The following is a 3,169-nucleotide window of genomic DNA, read 5'->3' on the forward strand; positions in this document are numbered from 1 at the left end:
AAAATCTGGTAGCCACAGGCAAAGCAATGTGAAGCAGGATATTCTACAAAGAATAGTAAGAGGCATTTTATCAGAAGAAAAGCAAGAATTGGGAATAAAATGCCGCTGCACAATTCTTTAAGTCGTTTCTAGGAGCGGGAGTATCCCATGGGAGGAACTCTTTTCTGTTATTATCTAACATGTTGATTAGATCATAGACCAAAAGATACACTCAGATCCCATTCTTTCCACCCAGAACTATAGACTGTGTAATTAAAAAAATATTTACAATTGAAAATATATGTAGCAGAAAAAGTGCAACAGTTATTTAGCTAGGACATGTTATGAAGAGATTATAATACAGTCACTCTGAAATACTATCAGTCAACATTTTATTGGCATTAAATGAAAATATATTGTCACAGCTATAAGTGATTTATTACTAAAGAGCTAGTTGCTTGAGCAAAGACAGATAGATAAAGTCCCTGGGTTTTTGGTCTGGTCATTTTTTTTCTCATAAAGAAATTAAAATAATACAAATCTAGTATTTTATTATTTCTATAAGACAGCAAAATGCACAAATAGTAATAAATTCCTTATAGGAGTGCTAAACATCATATATTAATTAAAAAAGTTAAAATGAAGTCACCAGTTTAAAATTATGTTATACCTAATGCAACACGACCTTAAGCAAAGTATGTTGCTATAGATGTTCTTTTTTTCCTGTGGTTAGTGGCTGTCACCAAGGGAGGATAACAAAATTTTTAAAGCAATAATTGGAGTTGAAACTCAACTTATGAAAAATGACAGAACTCTTATAGACTAAATAGAACTTTTCAATGTTGAGGAAAGAAGCCTTATCTTGACTTATCATCAAAATGAACACTGAGCAAAGCAGTCTGACACCAAGTAACGGCAGCAATGGAACAAATATTAAAAAGTAAGGTGAGTCAAGAAGGCTTGAAAAAACAGATGAGAGGGTTTTCCATGGGGAAAATTCCCATTTTTCACATTAGAAAAAAAGTATTCTCAAAGACATCAAAAAGTCTTTTGGGTTGGACTTGCTGGGATTACTCTGGAAAGTGTAGATTTTCCATGGAAAATCACATTTTCTCAAAAATTTGATTTCCCATGGGAAAAACAGGCTTGCTGGACAGCTTTCCATGTCTGTAAGTGTCTACCTCTGAAAGCAGCAGCAGCTTGGAGGGGAACTGAAAGGAAAGCCAAACCTTCAAGCACAGTGAAAGACACAGCGGTGTCTTCCACTAAATGCCGGGCTCCTTCATTAACAGCCATGCTCCTGGGCTGTCACGGTGACTCTGCGGAGCACCAGCAGCGGCCAGGCGCAGACAAGACTTCACTCATGAATGGCAAAGCTGGCCAGAAGCAGCAAAGCAGGGAGATGAGGCCTCTTCCGACTTTGCCCTGGCCAGCAGGGAACACGCAATGTCGTTTCCATTTGCCCGCGGCCGAGATGATTGTGTTTGTCCCCATTGGTACGTGCCTTTCACAGTGGGAGATCTAATAGTAGATTTCTGTACAATTAAGAGTTATGCTCCAATAATTCTTTTTAATATCTACGCATGACACAAAATGTTCAACTGAAATCCAGATATCCTCCTGTTGCTGGTCACTGGTGAAATTTCTTCTTTAATGTTCACAGCATGAGGAGCTATACTGGAGGATAGGAGATGTAAGAATAGGTTTTGCTGCTAAAGGAAGAAGCCATCAACTTGTGCATTCAATGTTGACATAAACTTTCACAAGGTTGAATCCTTAGGTATGTTTTTGCTCCTTTTGTGGAGTTTTAACAGTGAATATATATTTTATACGTAGAGAAAATTAATTTTAGAGATGTTGATTTTTTCTCCATACTGCATTTAAAAATAACACTGCATCTCAGTTCTGAATATGCATTGTGAACTGTGGTACTACTGTGCTAACAAATGTTGAGTGTGCTCTGAGGGGAGGGAATCAAAATCAGGATCTGCACTAAAAACCCAGAGGAGCCAATATAGCAAAGAAATAAAAATTCCTGCGGGGTGAGTGAAGGAGCCACCGATGAAATTCAGGGTGCTGAGGATCTCACAAACCAGACGTGAGCCCAGTGGTATTCATTCCCCCATGAACCATGGAAAAGAGAAGAGGAAAGAGATCGTATGGAAGAGAGGGGAGAATAGAGCCACTGCTGAATTATTATCCATTTGTAGTCCAAATCCACTAGCCTGAATCCCTTCTTATGAGGAAATATCAAGCCATGGGTTTGCCCACATACATAGCCAATGCCTTATGCTGCAGTTCCAAATTAAGTTAGGGGATCCCAGTTTACAGCCACCTGTAGGTCTTCCTGAAAATTTTCTCTTACTTCAGTTTTGCCTAGGAATTGCCAGAATTTCACTATGAGTAGCTGCATAGTGGCCAGATGCGTTGAATACAGCAACATTTCTCCATTATTTATTTCAAAATTCCCAATAGTGGGAGGAGAAGGAAATGAGAAAGGGATTCAGCTGGAATCGTTGAAGAAATTTTGATTGAAAAATAAAAATCTTTCCTTTTCTCTTGTATTCCCTTGTTGCCATAAAAACATAAAAGCTTTTAAAATGCTCAAAATGAAAAACTTAAGTGAAAAATTAAAATGCACTAGTCCAAAAATTTCAAGCCAGATGCTTTCAATAGTATCAGAATATTTTATATTGTTTATCCTGTTGAATATTTTTGTGAAATCACTGTGATTTCACAAAGTATTCCTGTTTAGATAGAACTATACATTCTCTGGCGGAAAATGGTTCCAACAAAGTTTTCCAGTCCTCTCTGCAGAGACTGAAAGGTTATTGCACTTTTACAAGTAACATGCCATGGAAGCTTTATCACGCAAAGGAGAGAAGTGGCACTGAAGACTGTTCATCGTGTGACCGTAACTCCGCTTTCCACGTACCAGCTCTCTGTGCCTGTCTTTGCACGAGTCCAACGACGGCTGCAGTGTTTGTGGTGGTGGGCTGCGTAGTGGACAGGACAACTCCAAAAGCCAAACTAAACAGCCCTGTGCAAAGACTGTTTACAAGTTTTATTGCCTTAGTTCAGCTATCCTACCATTAAATTTATACAAAGCTCCTCATATAACCAAGGGCCATATCTATGATTGATAGCTGGGGGGAAGAAAAAAAAAAAAGAAGAAAAGAGAACAAAATAC

The sequence above is a fragment of the Calonectris borealis genome, chromosome 1, assembly GCF_964195595.1.
Source record: "Calonectris borealis chromosome 1, bCalBor7.hap1.2, whole genome shotgun sequence".
Taxonomy (NCBI): Eukaryota; Metazoa; Chordata; class Aves; order Procellariiformes; family Procellariidae; genus Calonectris; species Calonectris borealis.